Source organism: Rhinolophus ferrumequinum, chromosome 7, assembly GCF_004115265.2.
Source record: "Rhinolophus ferrumequinum isolate MPI-CBG mRhiFer1 chromosome 7, mRhiFer1_v1.p, whole genome shotgun sequence".
In the NCBI taxonomy this organism is placed as follows: domain Eukaryota; kingdom Metazoa; phylum Chordata; class Mammalia; order Chiroptera; family Rhinolophidae; genus Rhinolophus; species Rhinolophus ferrumequinum.
This window is the reverse complement of record NC_046290.1, coordinates 40,571,006-40,593,099: the sequence shown is the minus strand read 5'-3', so window position 1 is coordinate 40,593,099 and position 22,094 is coordinate 40,571,006.

The window sequence follows — 22,094 nt, the reverse complement described above, 5'->3', positions numbered from 1 at the left end:
TTAAAACCCTGGTTTAAAATGTGTAGTTTTATCTTTTTAAATGTTTCCTTCATTCTTTTCCATACCAACTCAATTAACATAGATGCTTATTTATCACTGAGTGATTGATAGACATTTAATTCTTTGAAGATAATTATTTATCTCATATATCATAATTGTAGTCATGAAGCATTAAAGTTTGTTCCTTTGAGTGAACCATACAATTTGGAACAAATTTCCCTGATATCTTTTCATTCACCTAGATTAAAATGTCACAAAACTTTCCTTTTCCACTTAAGAGAAGAATGATTTTCCAAAATATTTTAGTTTTACTCTGTAAAGTTCTCTGAATGAAGAAAAGACAACAGTGTGATGCAATGAAGAGAAATCAGGAGAGGTGGGTAGTGGTACAGGCTTTGTCACGAATTTGCAGTATTAGATAACTTATTCTATCTTGGTCTCTGTTTTCCTGTTGTAGAAAGCCAAACAATCCCTAGGAGCCTTGCCGGGATAAAGACTAGTGCCCATGCAGATAAAATCCATCCTTCCATCAAAATGTGTACATTCTCTGCATCTAAGGAGCATAGGCTGCACACAAGCCTCAGTGAGGAAACACAGGGAATTCCCTAATTTTATGTTTTACCTATTGTAGCATTTGATAAGAAGGCATGGCTTTCTCAGGATAAAATTCACCTGCTGGGAACTACGAACGCTTAGTTAAGTCAGAAGACGTGGGTTCGTGTCCTAATTCTCCTGCTTATAAGGTTTGTTGCTTTGGGTAACATGTGCATTGGCCTCTGTTTGAATTTGGGGAAAAAAAAAACAACAACAAAACTTGATTCCTCCTTCTTTATGGCTGCATAATACTCCATTGTATAAATGTACCACAGTTTCTTAATCCAGTCATCTACCGATGGGCATTTTGGTTGTTTCCATGTCTTAGCTATTGTGTATAGTGCTGCAATAAACATAGGAGTGCATAAAGATTTTTGAATTGAAGTTTTGGAGGGGATTGGAGGGCAATCGGTGACCATAGGATGGCCACGGGCTTGAAAATTAATCTGGGGAACGTAATTTGGTGGTTACCAGAAGGTAAAGGGGTTGGGGGGTGGGGGATGAGGGTGAGGGGGATCAAATGTATGGTGATGGAAGGGGAGCTGACTCTGGGTGGTGAACACACAGTGTGATTTATGGATGATGTGATACAGAATTGCACACCTGAAATCTATGTAATTTTACTAACAATTGTCACCCCAATAAATTAAAAATAAAAATAAATAAATAAATAAATAAATAAATAAATAAATAAATAAATAAAAGGACTTTTAAAGGCTTTTGCTCAAAAAAAAAAAATCTTGATTCCTCATCTGAATTCAGTGATAAAAATATAAACACAATAGTACTTTTCTCACTGTGTGGCTTAAGCCCACGACAGAGCCTTTATTTTAGTCTTGGATATTGGCACACAGAAACAGAGAAGACATAATAGATCACGTGGTATCTTCCCACTTCAGGGCCACATGTCTCCTTCTGAAGCTTTTCTGTTGTCTCCTCTTGGAATATCACTGAATCCATGCAATGACCGATATGTACCTTCCTTTTCTTGAAGGCCAAAACTAGCTCTTCATCGCAGAGATACTTAAATATTTTTTATGTATTCTGCAATTCTTTTTATTAAAAAAAATCCACTAATCCCCTTACTGCTGCTGTCCATAATCAACACTGTTCAAAATCTCTTTGAAATCTGTTTAACCTGTAAGCTTCATTTTCTCCACTGAAGAATGTTTAATTTCTTTTGGCAGCCTATATTTTTCTTGGACCTTAAGGAGAGACTAAAGCCCATTATTTTCAAATGATATTTTTGAACTATACAATACACAAATATTCCTGTTGCTTCTGTGCACAAAAGAAAGCATTCTGTTAAATGATCATTATTTCTAATGCTAATTTGAACACAGACTTATTGGAATGAATTTATCAGCCCCAAAACACCCACTGTGAGTTACCACAGGTGGTTCCTGCAAATCAGCAGCATCCCAGTGAGGAAATACATTTAAAAATGAAAAGGAAATCTATTTCAAGCTGTTTTCTTACTTTATTCAGGTGCTCTATAGTTGATAACTATAAGTTCACCAATGTTTTAATATGAAAAGTACCATGTGTGCATTATACAAAAAATTTTTTTATTATTACAGAAATAGGATAAACAAAGCAAATATTAAAAATGTAATTGGTGTTAAGTTAGCCAATTTGGTGAGATAAAATAAGACGTTAAGCTAATAGGCGTATGCAGTCAAAAACATCTACTTAAGCTATTACTGTTGCATTGAATTGTTTTTATGATGCTGGTTGATGTTCAAAAGATTTGGGGCCATTTATAAAGCAAGATGTTGATTCATTTACCCAGCAACAGCCTGGGAAACTGAACTGAAAGCAGCTGATGCAGTGATAATACCAGCCCTCAGTATAAATGTCAGCAGAGAACGGAGAATTGTTTGTTGGTATACTTGTGTGTTTTTCTTCTTTGAAGAGCAAAAATTTGATTTCAAGAAAGGGAATTGCCTCAAAGGGAAAACCAGAAGAAACTGTGTTTTTCCAAATTTCATGAGGGGATATACTGGCAACTCTGATAAGTAAACAAGCAAGAATCCAGGTTAATTTGCGATATTGTGGCTCTTAATACAGTAAGTAGCAAAATTATGTGATAATGTAATTCAGACATTAGCACATTAATTTTTTAAGTACCCAGGCTAACATGAAGATGATCAAAACTAGAATTTTGCAATGAAGTTCAATTGTACATCAAATAATCAAGTACTTTTTTACAGACCAGTGTCTGTATTAAGTTCTGTGGATACAAACAGAAAGAAAGCACACTCAGACTTCAAGAATCTTCTGTGAAGGAAGAGGAAATCAGATTAGTATAATATTTCTTATTAAAATCACTGAATAGTCAAAAATATAGAGTTATGTCTTAAATTCTGAGAAAAAAATGGATTTAGCCAACCGAACATGACCCACAAATGGGCTGTATCTCCTGATTCTTGAATCTGGGCTTGCAGAAATGATGCTGCATAACATTTGAGACTACATCATAGGAAGCCCTGCAATTTTTGCCTTGGCTTCTGAAACACTCTGGGTGAAACCCGCAGCCACATTATGACCAGTCCAAGATGATCATGATGTGAGACAGCCCAAGCTAGCCACGTGAAGAGAGCACTGAAAAGAGAGCAATAATGGACCTCTCCAAGCCATTACAACTATCCCAGCCTAACCTCTGGACATGAGAGTGAAGGGGCCACGTTGGCCACACAAACCTCTGTAGATGTCAAGGGGAGAAAAACCAAGGCCCCCAGACACACGGCCCTAAGCAAGCTTTTTCAGAAATCTCCAGCCATTTGAGCCACCTTAGCTGAGATAGCAAATTGTTTTGTTCATAATTAGCCTCAGAGTATATCAGAGTAATATTAATGTTTCATCTTTGAGGACATTTACTATGAAAGTTTTTGGTGACATCTTCATCATATTAACAACACATACTTCTCTTTCTAGTTTATTAAGACCATGGAAGGATGTTGAATTCATGGAATGCTCTTTCTTCATCCAAGTTATCAATTTTGTTAGTCTCCATTGAACTAATTTTTGATAATATAGAACCTCTGTTGCATATTTGTTTTCCAATTCATTAATGTCTGATTTTATTTTATGACTTTATCTACTTCCTGTTTAATAGTTTTTTCTTGAGATAGATACTTAAATTATTGACTTTAAGCCCATTTGTCTTTTTAATATATGCATAATGACTTTAAATTTTAATCTAATAAATGCTTATGGGGGTTAAGTATCTCTGTAATCATGGCGTTAGCTGTATGTCCCACATGTTGATATGCTGTATTTTCATTATCACTGAGTACCAAATACTTTCTAAGTTTCCTTGTGATCTCTTCTTTGTCCATAAGTTATTTAGAAATGTGTTTTTTTCATTTTCAAATATTTGGAAACTTTCTAGATATCATGTTATTGTTTTCAAGCTTATGTCCACTGTAGTCAGATAACATGCTTTCCCCATTGTGTATACTTTAAGTCCTTTGAAATTTAAGAGTCGTTTTGGTTAGTGATTGAGTATTGGTTTTTTTCATCCCCATCCTCTTACTTTCCATCTCTCTTTATCCCTTTATTTAAGGAATGTTTTGATTAAGCAGCATGTAGTTTCTTTTAATCTACTATATCTGCCTTTAATTACTTTTGTTTAAATCTATCATTTTGTTCTTTGTTTTATATTCCTTTACTCTTCTGAATCCTTTGGAATTACATTAAATGTATTTAATCACATTATTTTCTACTAGCCAGCTATTCATTTTTAAATTATTTTTTTGGTATAATAGAGATCACAACACGAATCTTAACTTACTAGTGTATTATATGTCCATGCCAACGCAAGAACCTTAGAACACTTAATTCCAATGACTTCCCTTCTATCTTTGGTCAAGATATTGTCTTTTGTCATCAACATTTATTTAAATTTACTCGCGAATTTATCTTTTATTTTCTTTGTTATTTCCTTCATCTTGTTTTCCTACCTGGTTGGTATATACTATGTAAGTGTGTTTTAGTGTAATATAATATGTATGTATGTATGTATGTGTGTATGTATATATTTTTCTCTCTCTCACTCCCTCCTTCTTTCCTTCTTCCTTCCTTTATTTCTTCTTTCTTTTAAGAACCCCTTTTAGTATTTCCTTTTGTGTGGTTCTTCTATTGTCAAATTCTCTGACTTTGTTTTATTTTTTTCAAAATATTTTTGTACCCACTCTCATATGGATATTTTTGCTGCATATCAAATTCTAAGTTACCAGTTGTTTTTTGTTTTTAGCATTTAAAATATCCACTATCACCTGGCTTTTATTATTATTATTATTACTTATTATTATTTTTTTATTATATATATTTTTTTCCTGAAGATAGCTGTAATGCTTATAGATTCACTTTGGGGAAAAAAAATGTCAGATGTCAGTTTTCTCTGGCTACTTTTAAGAATTTCTCTTTGGTTTTCCATAACTTTATTATGATATGTCTAAATGTGGCTTTGCTTGTTTGCCTTTGGATGGGCTTCATCATCTTTTTTAATCTGTAGCTTGGCATATTAGAAATTTATCTGCCATTGTCTTCTCAACTATTATTTCTTTCTTTCTGTTATCTCCTTTGAGGATTCCAATTATGTGTGGTCACACTATTTCCTTTTGTCTTTTGTGATCTTTGCTGAATAGTTTGTCCTTTTGTTTCTTTATGCTACTTAATAGATACTTTGTTTTGACCTAACTTCCAAGTCACCAGCTTTCTCTTTAGCTGTTATTAAACTCATATATTGGCTCTTTAAATTTAGTTAAATAATACTTTTAGTTAAAAAATTTCTATTTGATTCTATTTGTAGGTTCAAGTTTTCTATTGAAATTCTCCAATTCATCTGGTTTCTTAAATATTTACTCCTATTTAATTTATAATCTGAGTCTGACACCTTCAAATCTGAATCTTCTATGAGTCTTCCTATTTTTTTCCCTCTTGATATTTGGTCTCTTTTCATCCTTTTCTATTTCTGATTTCTTTTTATTAAGCAAAAGCCAGACCTTTTATGGAGAAAAAATTAGGGAAACTATGAGGCTCTGAATAATGTTATATTCCTCGGAGAGGATTTATATATTTTTGAGGGTATTTAGGGAAGGATAAACCACTTTAATCCAATCCAAAGTTTTCAAACCCAGATTTAATTTTTATGGAAACTAGTGTGTATCAATATGCTTTTTTCCTACCATATAGCCCTTTGGAATTCCCATCTGAAAGACTGTTGTTTTAAGAGCCTTTTCTTCTTTGTACATCCAGGTCTCCAACTTTTGTTTTCCCAGTCTTCTGTGATTATTTAATATTCTGTTAAATTTCAGAATTCCTCAGTAGCCGTTTTAGAATCAGTCTAGGGTTGAAGTGACATCAAATGTTAATTTGAACTTTCAGCATTTCCCTTTCTCTCTCGCTTTCCAATTCCTTCAAACAGTTGTTTTACATCTTTTATTCATCTATGTTGTTGTTGTTGTTTGTAGTGGAAGGGTTGGTCAGATATAAGCTAATCTATTATAGCCAGAAATAGGCATTTCGTGCTCAAGTTTCAATCCGAAGAAGCAGATTGCAACATATCTCACTTTTTGGTCAGCATGAGATTAATAATACCTTTGCTATCCCTGCAAAAAAATTCCAGTAGAGTATCTCTCCTTAGAGATAAACTTTTTTTTGTTGCTACTTTTATCTTTCTTTATCAGTGACAAATCTTTTTTTGAATAACTATCGGGGATCCCAGAGGCTTTCAAGACTGATCCAAGCTCCTACAAGTATACTTTGTATATCCTAAATGGAATGTATGAGCTATTTCTTTTCACTAGGCAAAAATATAAAACAAATTTAACAGAATATTTTTATACACAAATGTAATGTGGTTTCCTTTTGGAAAATATCAACCTCTTTTTTCAAAGAATTTTATATTTGTTTTGGAAAAGATCTAAATATAAAAAAATTCTTTTTCAAAATTGAAAAGAATACCACATACTGTGTTTCCCCGAAAATAAAACCTAACCAGAAAATAAGCCCTAGCATGATTTTCAGGATGACATCCCCTGAACATAAGCCCTAATGCGTCTTTTGGAACAAAAATTAATATAAGACCCAGTCTTATTTTCGGGGAAACACGGTATCAGATTTCCCCTGTAGTTCTAACTTACCTTTCTTTTCTTGCTACCTTAACTGTTCACTCCCAACAAACTAAAGAAAGGGTCACCATCTTATAAATGCACTTTTATTTCCTATGTCCATGCCCTGGTTTTTGCCATTACTTCTTCCTGGATGTATTCTATTTCTAATGTCACCCATTGAAATGCTATACACTGGATAAGAATCTGCTTAAATGTCATAACCCCTATGATGACTGATATGCTCATTTAAGCCCACTTTGAAAGGAAGAAAAGGATCTATAATTACATGTAACTAGCGTAAACTTCCTGTAGCAAATTGTTTGGCCTCACAGTTATTGTGTATCTATGTTATTTCATATGTTACTGTAATCTCCTTGAAGACAAGAACTTGGTCCTAAATAGTTTGTATTCCCCCCTTGAGTACTTTGCATGTAGTAACTATTCACTTATAATCAAGTAAAATTATGAGAGCTAGAGATATTTGAATTAGATGCTGCAAACAGTGTGGTTATATTGATTTTTAATTTTTCTTTAACACAGAATGACATAGGGTTTTAGGAATTATAAAGATTAAGAAACAATTATGTAACACAATGCAAATAAAAGTACTTTAAGTATAGAAATATAAACAGCACAAAGAGTGCATATATAAATTCTTGTATTTCCAGCATTTTAATGAAAATATTATAATATTAGCTATCATTAGAATGTTGTTCACAATCAATTTTTAAGAGCCTCTTCCTTTTTTTTTTGTTTTTGTTATTGTTTCTCAGTTCTCTCTGTTCTTATCAAGCAATTAAAAAGATGAAGACTAAAATCTTCACTAGAAATGCCTAAACCTTAATAATATTCTACAGAAAGAACTTCTCTGAGGCTGCAAAATCTATTTGACATTTTACATGAATAATAATTTAAAACTTCAAACTGTTATCTCTGAATATGTACAATATGCATCAGAGGGTGGGAATAAACAAATCTCTACATTTTGACTTGACAGTAATTTATTTTTCAATGACACCCATTTCTATTTTTAATAATACTTATTTTTGTAAACAGGACAATCAGTCCTGTCAAGGGCATACACCAAATGCAGAAGATCTGTCCTCACAAAGCTAGAAAACAGCATCTATGGCATGCGAGTCATTTTCTGTTGACTTCATCATGGCTGATGGAGTCCTCCTAAATATCACAGATATCATTTTCTTTTTTTCCACATTTCCTCACCTGTCAATACTTACTCAGTCAGCATGGTATTCATTTAAACATCCTGTGTTCTTTCTGCAACTTATAGTGGAACCAGTTTTAAAAATTCGGCAGTCAGAATTTAACTGATTATATTCCCACTGAAACGTGGTGCAGAAGGAAACCCAGCTTGCTCTTCCCCAGGTGCATTTGTTGTGTCATGCCAAAAGGAGCATAAAATAATATATGATTGTCAGTTACAGAACCAAACAGAATTCAGAGATACCCAGGGGGAAGAAGATATTGACTGTGTAAGTAAGACTATTTTTATAGTTACATTTTTAACTATAACTGGTCTTAACTGAAGGGAAGGAGAGCAGCTTGGGGAGTAATTAGAACACCAAAATGCAGATTTGCTCACTGCATATATAATATAGTGGTTTATTAAAAACTGAGACCCTATAATGTTAGTAGCTTTAGGCAGGCTAAAGAAGAAATCTGCTCCTCTAGGTAGTCTTAAAATCTTATTAAAATTCTTTAATAAGGTAATTAATCCCATTTATGTGTATCATTGTGGTCAAATTTCTATCTCAGTTTTCACATACACACTTTCATTATATCATTTTCTAATATTTTATAATTGTGTTTTGTTTATATAATGCCCATAATCTCATTTACAAATACTGTATTTCCATGAAAAGTAACATTGAAATAAGCTGTAACTTCCTTTTCTTTCTTCTTCTTTCTTAGAATTAAATTTACAGTAATATCTTTTAATTTCAATTAATATTCATAAGGCATTTATTTAAAATGAGCAATTCAATGAGTTTTAAGAGTTGCATGACTGTGGAAGCCACAAACACAATTAAGACTAAAAACATTTCAATCACCCCAAATAGAGTCTCTGTGCCCCTTTGCTGTTCATCCTTTCTTCTGCTTTAAGTCTGTAGAGATCAGTTTGTGTATTCTATAATTTTATATAAAAGGGATACTATAGTACTTACTTTTTCATCTGGCTTCTTTTTTACCTAGTATGAATAATTTGAGATTCATCCATATGCTTGTGTGTTATCAGTCATTCACTGGCTTTTTATCATTGCCTATTATCATTCAATTGTGTTTTGAGTTTGTCTAGTCATATGCTAATATACATTTGAATTGTTTCTAACTTTTTATTATTATAAATAAAATTGCTATCAATATTCATTTATATCTCTGTATAGATATGTTTTTATTTCCCTTGAATAATATATGGTTGTAGAATCACTGAGTGATATGCTAAATGTATACTATTCACATTTTGGAAAACTGCCAGATAGTTTTCAAAGAGGTTTAACCATTTTATATTTCCATCAGTAATGCATGAGAGTTCCAGTTTCTACACATCTTGTCCAGAATTTAAATATTGAGATTTTTTTTTTTAGCTATGTTAGTGAGTGTGTAGTATTACCTAGTTGTAGTTTTAATGTTCCTTTCCCTGATGAGTAATGATGTATGTACATTTTTTTATGTACTTATTTGCCATCTGTAGATTTCCTTTTGTGAAAACCTATTCAAATCTTTTGCCCATTTTTATTGGGTTATTTTTCTTCTTATTAAGTAGTAAAGTCCATTAGTGGACATATACATTATGAACATTTCAGTCTAGTCTGGCTTTGTGTTCTTAATCAAGTATTTCAAAGACTAAATGTTTTTAAATTTGGTAAAACCAAATGTTTTCTAAAACCATAATTTCTTTTGTTGCAGTTTATACTTTTAGTGTCCTATTTAAGATATCTCTCTCAGGCCAAGGTCCTCAATTGGCCTGTTTTTGTTTACTTTTCAGTACTCTGGTTGTTGCTTTTGTATTTTGTCTGGAATTTAAGTGGTAATCATTGACAGAGACAGGCTAAGTGGGCTCACTCCATCTTGGGTGCTTATCTTCTAATAGAATTTTGAGACATCAGAAACTACTTAGGTGAAAGAAATCTCTCTTAAATGAGGTTATATTGCTTGAGAGATAAAATTTAAAGATGTTCTGGAAGTCTGAGAATAATTTCAGTCTATAGGAAGCAGCACATAAAGCATAAAGGCACAGATTTGGACTTACTTTAATAAGGCCTGCCTTTTTTCTTGTCTAAATTATTTCCTGGTGATATACAATATCTGAAAAGAGCTTGTTATTTACTTCTAGTCACAATACTGGTAAAAAAAATTCTGTAGTCTAGGCTACTTTGCATGTCATATTTCTTGAAGTATTGTTTCTCTTGTATTGTCTGCCAGTGCTAAAAGTGTAACCTCTTACACTAAAGGCTCAGAGTCTTGGGAAAAATAGATGGATAATGCTTCCCCCATTTAAGGTAGCATTTTTGCTCCAGAGATTGCCACATAATCTAATCTAAGCTTGTTAAGGAAGGCAAGGCCAGTGTTTCCCTCTTGCAATAATGGGACTTTGGGGCCATTTGGAATGAAACTCCAGAGTCTGTTCAAGAATCTGCATAATTCTGAGGACCTCAGAGACCCTTATTCTAAGGCAGAGAGAAGGATTTTTATGTGGGTGGATATCAGTCCTTAATGACTTTATTCCATATTCTAGCAGCATAAATCCATAAAGAATGGGTATTTTGATCGTCATTTTTGATGTGAGAGGTATGGATTTCATAAAAATGTGTTTCTAAAAATGCAAGTATTTGGAGTCCTGGTCAATTTTTACTGTGTGTGTGTGTGTGTGTGTGTGTGTGTGTGTGTGTGTGTACTTTGCGACTGTAGCACACAGTGGAGGGGCGATGATAACAATGCCAGCCTGATCTGTTTTCTAGGGTATAACTCTGCCCAGTGCACAAAATGTTCCCACATTACTGGAAAGCAAATTGTGGATCTCAGCCTAACCTAGTTTTGATTGAAAGGGAGCAGGGGCAAGTGTATTAAATCCCCCAAAATGTGTTTTGAATGTTAAAATAAAAATTGACCACTTTTAAATTGTGTTTGTTTAGAGGTTTAAAGAAATTGACCATAAATACCCCTTTTATTTTGAAGTCATTTTTAAGTTTATATGTGACACTGACAATTTCCAAATGGTGACTTTTGATTAAGTTCTTGTTGAAGGGCTTAGAGACTGAGAAAATAAATACAAATATAGATTTCTTACAGTACCTTTTTTGATAATGAAAAGTGATGTGGCTAGTGTCTCTGGGTCATGCTTCTCGTGAGTAATACCTCTTTCTTCCTTCATGCAGAGCAATGTAATAACCCAGATTATGTTTCACAATCTGTGTTCTTGATTTTTATCTTCACAAGTGAAGAAGAGAGGTTGTTTCCAGAGGCAGAGCTCCACAAAAGCCACAATATAGTCAAGTTTAAAAATATATCAATATTTAATGGATTCTTCTTCAGGCATGACCAATAGTATTCCAGATAAAGGAGGTATTTCATATACCTGTATGGCAAGAAATTCTAAAGCAGTGATATTTAAAGTAACTCCAAGCCACATACACAGTTTTCTGCTGAGCTTTGATTTTGAAAGTGGCCACATTTCTCAGTGAATCTTTGCTTGGCAGTGCCATACAAAAATCTCACAAAAATGCATGATTTTTATATACTTCATTATTTTCATCCATACTTTCTCATTACCTGGTCCATGTGGTTAAGGAAAAAAGAGTTCCTGGAATTGTCTTGGAATGATATATCCCCTGTCCTTCCACTTCTAAAGACCCACAGGGCATACTGCAGGTATATCATGTTATACTTAATATTAAAAGAAGAAATAATTCCAGTATGCAAAACTTGTTTAGACAATAGGAAAAGAGAGTAGTAGTAAAGAAGCTAAAGTAAAGAAGCTAAAGTAAAGAAGCTAAAAAGGACAGTATGAGAAAGACACATTCCGTTCAGTCTCATGTGTCAAATTCCTCAGTAAAATAAACAGTCTAGCAATACATTAATGATAACCTAACCAACTTGGCTGTATTCCAGGAAAGCAAAGTTTGTATTTTTGTTTGACATTAGAACATTAATTATTGTGATTTACTACATTCATAGACTAAAGGAGAATATCATAGGTTATTAATAGGTGAGGGAAAGCATTTGACTAAATTTAACATTATTTATTAAAACAAACAAACAAACAAACAAACAAACAAAAAACCCTCTTAGAAGCCAGTATAAAAGGGAACCTTGATCATGCTGATGAAATTCGCCCTCTTTATGTGAGAAAACATCACGGTGTACTTGTTGGAGGATGCAGTTTCCGATCGCAGGAGGTGACTTCTTATAATTGATGGTGAAGGGTGGGAAGCAGAATGTAGATGCGCAGCATTCAAGTATGTGACCTTTTGCTTGTTCCCGCCACTCCCGCTGGCATTGAGCAGTAGTTGACTCTTAAGCTTCACGCACGGTTTCATAAACCTCAGCATGTATTCGAATCCCTGGTCGGTTTGTCAAAAAAGATGTCTGGTCCCACCTCTGTGTGTCTGATCTAGTGTGTCTAGTGTGAGGCCTGAGAATTTTCAATTGTAGCAAGTGTGCAGGTAGTACTGGAGCTGCCCATTGGGGTATCCAACTTTGAGAACTGCTGGCCTTGAGCAATGAGTATGATGCTGAGGTTGGAAGGCAAGGCAGTGACTGCGGTAGCTGTTTTTAGGTGCCATTGCTCAAAAGTGATTAGCTCAGATTCCTAGAAGACAGAGCTTGGGGTGAAAATCTTCTTTGCTAATATTTTATTGGGGAATACAATCCCAAGTGATGGAATGGAAGAGTGGTACAGGGCGAGAGGGAGAGCAGACACGAGGGGATGCGTTATTAATCCTGATTTCCAGGGCAGCTGAGTGCTGAAGGGCATGGAGCTGTTTTCAGTCTATGGCTCTGGGCTATCCACGAAGGGGAGGAATAGAGGGAAATGTATCTGCCAGTTCCTGGGTCCCTCTGTGAGTGAACCTCCTTACATACATTGATTTCACAAATATGTCGTGTGATGTCTCAGTGAATCATGTCCTCAGGAAAGCTCTGGGATGACAGGGAAGAGGCACATGGTGGAGATGCAGGGATGGACCATAGGCTTTTGCCCACCACTGGAACCACACGGCAGCTGGGGAAAAACCAAGCCCCAGTGTCAGGTGAGAACAGAAGAATCTGAAGTGAACATAAGAAATACACATCTTACATGCGCTTCTCAGACCTGAATTATAACTGACTTCCCATTATAGCTGGCACCCACCCACCCAAACACGTGGCTTACATTCCTCCAAAACAAGATGCCCTCATTTTCATCCAAGGAGAGAGGAACTTGTTATCTTTACGATGATGGCCACGTGAAATCTTGAAAAAGAATAGTACAGGTGATTTAGTGAAACAATCTCAAATTTGCCAGTGCTTCTCTGTGCATTTCTTCTTGCTTTAAGAAGGCGTACTCTCCTGGACTTCCTGAGAACCATAATCAAGTTGGTGGGTTCTCAGTTCTTAGGTAGTCCATCAATCCTAATGTTTCCTTCTCCATGAGCCTTCTGACATTTCCTTAATAGTATTCCACACAAGCTGTAACATTTCTACCTCATTTGCTGTAAATAATTATTATACCTAAGAATCAAGAAGATATTTTGGAAAACTATTCGGATTGGCTACCCATGCCGTTGCCAGCACTTTAAGCTCCATATTGTGGATAAGTAACACTTTAATAAACTGTCCCCATCTAGCATTATATTCTACTGCCCAGCTTAGCGCCACACCATTCAGATGTGCAGAAAAATGACCTTGGTGTTGAGCCAGTGGCAATTAGAGGTGGCAAGGGCAGAATTTTCTTAAGTTTTTATTTTGCTAGAATATCAAACTGGCAGCAAAGTTGCCAGGATAACGCTGTGGTGGATTTGTATGACTCAGCTAAGCTGGAAATACATTTTCAAGAATTTTCTTCCGTGCACAAGTCCAATGTACTGTGGGGCACAGGAGGTATTTTGGGTGACATTAGGAAGGTGAACATGAACTATTATTTTTAGGCTTAGACAGTAGGAGCTGAGGCAGCAAATGTACACGATTACTGATGTGCTGGTTACCTTATTTCTGTGGGGAACAGTCGAGCCTTCCATCAACGTCACCTCCCACCAGTTCTTCTTTTCCAACTTATCCGCTGCTGGGCTCAGTGTGAACAGCTCCTGGGACAGCAGATGAGGCCCAGCTCCTGCACCTACGGAACCTGATCTCCACACACTACCCATAGACCATCTTGAGGTTTTACAAATTCTAGACTACAATTCCTAGGGTAGCAGTGTGGTATTGATTTCTTCCAGCTCCCACTGGACCTCTTCTTTTAGCTTGTAAAAATTATGGCCAGCCCGGTATCAACTGCAGAAGCAACAGCCACATAGAAACTGTTAAACCAACTCCCACAAATTATGTGAACACAAATCTCTATTCTAAATCTATTTTCTCTGTCATTCCTAGTGACATTGTTTCAATGATCAACCACCAAATGGTACAAAATTTAGTACTAGAGATACATAGAGAAAGTTCCAGAGGTAGAAACTCTTAAAGATGTGTCCTTTGAATTGATTATAGTTTATTTGGAATTGACTCTCTGCTCTGATATGGTTTAAGGATATTAGCTCATTTCCAGTGCAAAGGATGCACTGATAATCTATGGCATGGAATGGTAGACAGTTACTTTAATTATCATTGGGAGAGACCTATAGTCAAGTGCCTGTAGAAGGTAAGGCTTTGGGTGGCCGAGTTTTTGCTGCCATAGGATACTTTCGTGAAAATAAGGAGTACAATGGAACTGATCATTTCCTTTAAAGTCCACTGAAAAATTGGAGACAGGAAGTGATGAGCTTGACACTTTAAATTTCCAGCTCAAATTTCAAGTGAGGGAAGTTGTGTATATATATATGTGTGCATATATTTATACACATATCTGTTTGTGTGTGTGTGTGTGTGTGAGTATAGATATGTGATATACAGAGGGTGACAAAAATTGTATACATATTTTAAGAAAGGAGAAAACTGTATTAAAATTGTAATACTCAGTACATACTCATAACAAAAGATGAATACAAGTTACGTTTGACTTTTACAATTAAAAGAGGTGCTCAAAGTGGTTACCATCAGCATAATTTTAATACAGTTTTTTCCTTTCTCTAAAGGTGTATACATTTTTTTTGGCTTCTGCATATATTTTTAATCTTTATTAAATTAATCGGGGTAACAATTGCTTAGTAAAATTATATGTATTTCAAGTGTACAATTCTATATTACATCATCTATATATTGCATTGTGTGTTCACCACCCAGAGTCAGTTCTCCTTCCATCACCATATATTTGACGCCCTTTATCCTCTTCTACCACTCACTCTCTCCACTTACCTTCTGGTAACCACTAAACCATTGTCTGTGTCTGTTTTTTTTTGTTTGTTTGTTTTTCTCGTTCGTTTGTTGCTTTCAGTTTTATATGCCTCATATGAGTGAAGTCATATGGTTTTCGATGTTTTCTGTCTGACTTATTTCGCTTAGCATGATAATCTCAAGATCTATCCATGTTGTCACAAATGTCCGTATTTCATATTTTCTTATGTCTGATTAATATTCCATTGTATATATACCACATCATTATCCAATCATCTATTGAAGGACAGCATGAATAATGCTGCCAGTGAACATAGGGGTACATATATCTTTATGCATAAATGTTTTCAGACTTTTTGGATAGATACCCAGAAGAGGGATTGCTGGGTTGTATGATAATTTTATTCTTTATTTTTTGAGGAACCTTCATACTTATTTCGACAGTGGTTGCACCAATTTACATTCCCTCCATCAGTGTATGAGGGATCCTTTTTCTTTTTCTCCACAACCTCTCCAACTCTTGTAGTATAAATTGAAGTCAGGGAGTGTGATACCTCCAGCCTTGTTCTTTTTATTTATTTATGTATTTTTTGGAACAGGAATTCTCATTCATTGCTGGTGGGAGTGCAAAATGGAAATGTCTTCTAGCCACTTTGGAAGACAGTTTGGTAGTTTCTTATGGAACCAAATATACTGTTACCATATGATCCAGCAATCAGGCTCCTTGGCATGTACCCAAAGGAGTAGAAAGCTTATTATGTCCACGCAAAACCTGCACGTGGGTATTTATACAGCTTTAGTCATAACTGCCTAAATGTGAAAGCAAACAAAGTATATATTAGCACTAAAAAGAAATGAGCTCTCAGGTCATGAAGAGATATGGCACAACCTTAAATGCATATTACTAAGTTGAAGAAGCCAATGGAAAAGGCTGCATACTCTATGATTACAGCTATATAACAACCTTGGAAAAGGCAAAACCATGGAGACAGTATAAAAGATCAGTAATCTCTAGGGGTTAGAGTCCAGGGAGGGATGACGAGGCAGAGCACAGAGGATTTTTAGGGCAGTGGAACTACTCTGTATGATCTATAATGGTGGATACAGGTCATTATATATTTGTCCGGACCCGTGGAATACATAACACCAAGAGTAAACCCTAATGTGAACTATGAACTTTGGGTGATTATCATGTGTCCAATGTAGGTTTATCAATTAAAAGAAATATACCCCTCTGATGGGGAATGTCGATAATGGGAGCGGCTGCGTATGTGTGGAGGCAGGGGATATACAAGAAATCTCTGTATCTTCTGTTCAACATTGCTATGAACCTAAAACTGCTCTAAAACATAAAGTTTATTTTAAAAACCAGGGTCACTTATGTAAGGTTCTCAGCACACGTTCTTGTATCCAGGAGTCAAAAATGGTATCATCTGTTCATCTTCTTGATAAAATTTAATTTTAACTTTTTTTAGATTAGGTTTATGGGTACAATAAAGTGAGCAGTCAATAAAGACAGGAGGATTTAAGTGTCTTCTGTTGAGTAGAATCTTATGTATAATCATGCTACAGAAATTGAAATGAAAATTCTAATTGTTAGCACATTTTGTCTACATTTTCTTCAGTGCCTTTGTTTTTTTTGTTTATTTTTTTTTGTTTCAGTTCTGTATTTATGGATGGATCTGTCCTGCTTACTGATGAGGGGTCCAGTAAATTGTAGACTTTTTACTTATTGATTAACTAGGTAATATTTGGGCAATTAAAGTTGTATGTACTGTTACATCCTTTCTGGCATCCCACCTATGGGCAGTTGCTTTTATTTAATATGTCCTGTGCTGTACCTGCTAATGCTTGACGTAGTGAATTCTGCAAAACACCATTGGCTTACAAGTCTCAAGCTACAAGTATAACATACACATTTGAGTCTTAGCCACATCGTTCACTCTCTCAAATTGGAATATTACTTTGAAAAACAGAGTAAAGTATGGAGAAAAGTTTTAATTCAGTTTTCCATACTGTTGGAACATGATAAGTCAACCCAAAATTGGTAATAAAAATAGAAGACTGCAACAGCTAACAAAGAGACAAATTGTGTGTAACTTAATTCTAAAGCTGTATCAGCTTCTCTTACTTAAATTAACTGGCCTATTTGATGTGAATGAGTATATTGGTAACAGTGTAATTTTCAAGGAGAGGGACAACATGCAGACTGAAATTTCTCTAAAGGACCCTAAAACTAATGGACAGCCTCTCAACACCTTTATAAATCTTTGCAAATTTTTCCCAGAATGGATGTTAAAAGTTCATAAGTAGATGAATTGAATGTATCATTAGATCAATACACTATTTCATGGAGTAACATTCCAAATGCTATAGTCAACCATGTTGGTAAACAGAGCATTACATGTGATATTCTCATGTTTCATGAGAAAATAATATTCAAGGAACAGTTTGAATGGGACTTGATATATGTTTGTTTTGTATTCCTGGAAAATTATAAAATATTTCTGTCACATTCAGAAAATTTTACTAAACTAAAATTATCAAAGATGATTTCAAATAACTATATTTGGTGTGTGATAAATAGCCATAACTCTTCTTCATTTGAGCTTCTACAAACAAGATCTATTTCTAGGATAGTACTCACACTCACTGTCTTCTATCCCAGACAATGTTTTAATATATGTATCTTATTACCTTTTAAATTCATGAGATAAATTTTTCTTTCTGATTATTTTTTAATCTCTACTTCTAACATAGTGAAAAAAAATAATATTAGATGAATGGACAAATGAATGCATGGATGGAGGAATTAATGAATATTTTTCCACATACCTAGATCTTTTAAATTTTTGTCTCTGTAATGTCAAGTCTAGCTTCTTCTTTCTCCATTTCATATTAGCATTTCAAAGCAATATAAGTTCAATACCTGTGTCATTTTATTCATTGTGTGTCTTAAAATTTTGCATAATATTTCAGTCTCCACGGGGTAATTAATTCTTTGACTAGTGAAAGAAAAATAAAACTTACTTGTATTTGCACACATTTTGCTCACGTATCAGAATATATATCTGAAAAGAATGCCCCTCAAATATGAATTTTTTTTTATTTGAGCAATTTTAACCCCAACTATTACTATACTAAAATTGAAAAAAATTGCTAATAGAAATGTCTGTGTAAGTAATTTAACACAGGAATACGGTGTAAATTACATCTCTTTAAGGGAATAGCAAAGTGGGTCTCTTCTGCCACTTGGGAAAATTCTAAGTAGCACATGAAATGGCACAGTTTAATTTTGTACATTACAGTTCTCGGCATTTGAACAAGATATGAATGGCTAGGCACTCTTTCAGTTTCTGCCAAATGCTATTGACCTGAATCTAGGACTTTATGGAAGATAAGGGCCATGGGGGTCAATCCAATTTGATCTTTTAATTCTTGTCTGAAGTAAAGTCTCTCTGGGACAGATAAGATGAAACTCTGTTACTTGTGCTTCTGAGCACTCTTCCAAGAATAGTTTACTGCTTAGCACAGAAACCAGAACTCTGATTCAGAGGCAGATAGTGGGAGAAGGAGTCTTTTAAAAATTTTTTTACTAAATTTATTGGGATGAAATTGGTTAGTAAAATTATATAGGTTTCAAGTATACAATATTATAACACATCGTCTGTATATTGCTTTGTGTGTTCACAAAGCAATTCTCCAGAGTCAGTTCTCCTTCTATCACCGTATAATTGACCCCCTTTACCGTCTTCTACCATCCCACCTTCCCACTTACCTTCTGGTAACCACTACACTGTTGTTTGTGTCTATGATTTTGTTTGTTTGTTTTTCTTGTTCATTTGTTGCTTTCAGTTTTATATCCCACATATGAGGGAAATCATATGGTTCTCAACTTTATGTCTGACTTATTTTGTTTAGCACGATAATCTCAAGATCAATCTATGTTGTCCCAAATGGCAATATTTCACCTCCTCTCATGACTGAGTAATATTCCACTATATATATTTACCACATCTTCTTTATCCAATTATCTATCAAAGGACATTTTGGTTGTTTCTATGTGTTGGTCACTGTGAATAATGCTGCAATGAACATAGGGGTACATACATCTTCACAGATAATGTTTTCAGATTTTGAGGGTGGATACCCATAAAAGGGATTGCTGGGTCATACGGTAATTCTATTCTTAATGTTTTGAGGAACCTCCATACTGTTTTCCATAGTGATTACCAATTTACATTCCCACCAGCAGTGTATGAGGGTTCCTTTTCCTCCACAACCTCTCCAATACTTGTTATTATTTTTCTTGTTGATAATAGCCATGCTAAGAGGTGTGAGGTGGGATCTCATTGTGGTTTTGATTTGAATTTTCCTAATTACTAGTGAAGTTGAGCATTTTTTCATATATCTGTTGGCCATTTGTTTGTCTTCTTGGGAGAAGGGTCTGTTCAGGTCTTCTGCCCATTATTTAATTGGATTGTTCATTGTTTTTTCTTTTGTTTGTTTTGTTTTTTGTTGTTGAGTTATATGAGTTCTTTTTATATTTTGGATATTAGTCCCTTATCGGAGGTGTTGTTTGCAAATATCTTCTTTCATTCGGTTGGTTGCCTCTTTGTTTTGTTGATGATTTCTTTTGCTATGCAGAAGCTATTTAATTTGATGTAGTCCCATTCATTAATTTTTGCTTTTACTTCCTTTGCCTTTGAGGTCAAATGCATAAAATCCTCTCTGGACCAAATGTCCATAAGTTTAATACCTAGGCTTTCTTCTATGTTATTTATTGTTTCGGATCTTATGTTTAGGTATTTGAACCATTTTGAGTTTATTTTGATATATGTTGACAGCAATCTAGTCTCCTTCTTTTGCACGTGGCTTTCCAATTTTCCCAGCACCATCTATTTAGGAGGGTTTCTTTTCTCCATTGTATGGTTTTGGCTCCTTTTTCAAATATTATCTGCCCATATATGTGTGGGTTTACTTCTGGGTACTAAATTCTATTCCATTGGTCTGTGTGTCTGTTTTTTCCTGCTAATACTATGCTGTTTTGATTACTATCACTTTATAAATTGAAGTGAGGGAGTGTGATACCTCCAGCCTTGCTTCTTTTTTCCCCCGCTTTGGATTTCTTTAGCTATCTGGGGTCTTTTGTGATTCCATACAAATTCCATACAAAAAAAAAAATCTGCTGAGTTTTTTGTTCTATGTCTTTCAAAAGTGCCATTGGGATTTTGATGGAAGAGTCTTTCCACCATTTTTTTCCCCAAGGTGTGGAAGTTGTTTCACATTCTTTAACCTTATATTTATTGATTCCACCCTCCCCGCTGCCTCTCACACACACACACACACACACCTGCATCGTACTCCCCACCCCCAGTTAGATTCTGGAAACAAGTTGTTTGACAGTTTTAAATTTCAGCGTGTTAAAAGTGTTGTGACATGTTTGTGAGTGTTTTCTTAGGTTTGGAAAGATAAGTTTCACGGTAACAGATGATTGCTATAATTAGTGGGTGATCACATTGTAAAATATAAAAATGTCAAATCACTATGTTGTATACCTGAAATTATTATAACAATACAAGATTGTATACCAACTATACTTAAGTTAAAAAATAAAAATAAAAAGTTAGGAATCACTGATATTGCTGATGCTATTTATTATTTTTAATCCCTGATCTAAGTATCAGAAATAACTGAAAGCACAAAAGTATGATGGAGACACAAAAGTGAAATCATGTGGCTATTAAAGGAGAATCAGTGAAGAGGCTTTGTGCAATAGGACAGGAGAAAGACGATGAGGGTCTGATGTAAAGTAGTGTTAGTAAGACAGAAAGGCATGAGTGTAAGCCTAGTTAGATTGACCAGTCTTTTCAAGCAATTGTGATGAAGATGAAAGTTGAAGATTCATAAATTAGTCTTTAATTTTCAGCTGATATCATTAATTGCAAAGGGAAGGTAGATAAAGGAAAAATTGTGGGATTTTTCTAGCATCTAAGAAAAATTTAGTTTGGTGTGGGGCAAGTTAAGATTGACATAGTTGGGATTCTTTTGAAGGAAGGTATCATTGAGAAATTAGAAATATGAAATTAGAGCTCAGAGAAAATGTTTTGGCTAGAGATACAGATCCAAAAACAGAAAGAAAAAAACCATTGTCAAGAGTCGGATGTAGACTGAAAAACAAAAAGAATCTTCTAAGTGTTTTTATATGTATTGTTCCATTTCAGCTTCACTACTGTCAGCTGTGGAAATTAATAGTAGTATTATTTATTTTAAAATGTGAAAATTCTAGCACAGAGATTTTTAGTGTTTTTCCTAAGAATACCATTAACACATGGTGGATGTATTAGTTTGCTTGGGCTTCCATAAAAAATTCCATAGACAGGGTTGACAGACATTTATTTTCTCACAATTATGGAGGCAGGAAGTCCAAGATTGGGATGCCAGCATGGTTGGATTCTTGTGAAAACTCTCTTCCTGGCTTGCAGAAGGCCACATTCTCACTGTGTGCTCACATGGCCTTTCCTCAGTGGGTGCATGTGAGAGAGAGCGAGAGAGGGGGAGAGAGAGAGAGGTCTTGTCCTAACTCTCATCCTCTTCTTGTAATACCACCAATCCTATCAGATCAGAGCTTACCCTTATGACCTCACTTTACCTAATTACCTCCTAAAAGCCCTATCTCCAAATACAGTCAGTCTGAGGATTCGGGCTGCAACGTCGGAATTTTGGAGGGTGCACAGTTCAGTCCATAGCAGGGGACCTGGGATTAGAACCCAGGTGGACTGTAGAAGCCATACCCTTTACTGCTAAATGTAAATGTGCTAAATGTAAATGTGCTACAAGGCAGTAGCTGTCTTTAGTTACCAAGAGCCAGTAATAAAAATCTTTTGCAAATGT